Here is a 260-nt window from a genome sequence, read left to right as displayed (position 1 = left end):
TTTAAAATGATCGTCTTAAAGAGTCCAACATAACTATATGGTAAAGATGCTATGAAATCAAGCCACTATACATGGAGAGCTCGTAAAGACTCGGGAGAGTGAGTGAGGTTATACCTTTGCTCCGAGAGGTGTAGCCTCAATCAGAGATTCTTCACACCTTCGTTATACTCCAAAGAACTTGAGGATGAAGCCTCTGGCTCTGGTGTAAAGCCTATATATGATTTTGATCAAGGCCGATTTTGGGTGTTGGTCTAGAGCTA

This window comes from Phalaenopsis equestris, unplaced genomic scaffold, assembly GCF_001263595.1.
Source record: "Phalaenopsis equestris unplaced genomic scaffold, ASM126359v1 Scaffold001116, whole genome shotgun sequence".
NCBI lineage: Eukaryota > Viridiplantae > Streptophyta > Magnoliopsida > Asparagales > Orchidaceae > Phalaenopsis > Phalaenopsis equestris.
This window is presented reverse-complemented; position numbering follows the sequence as displayed.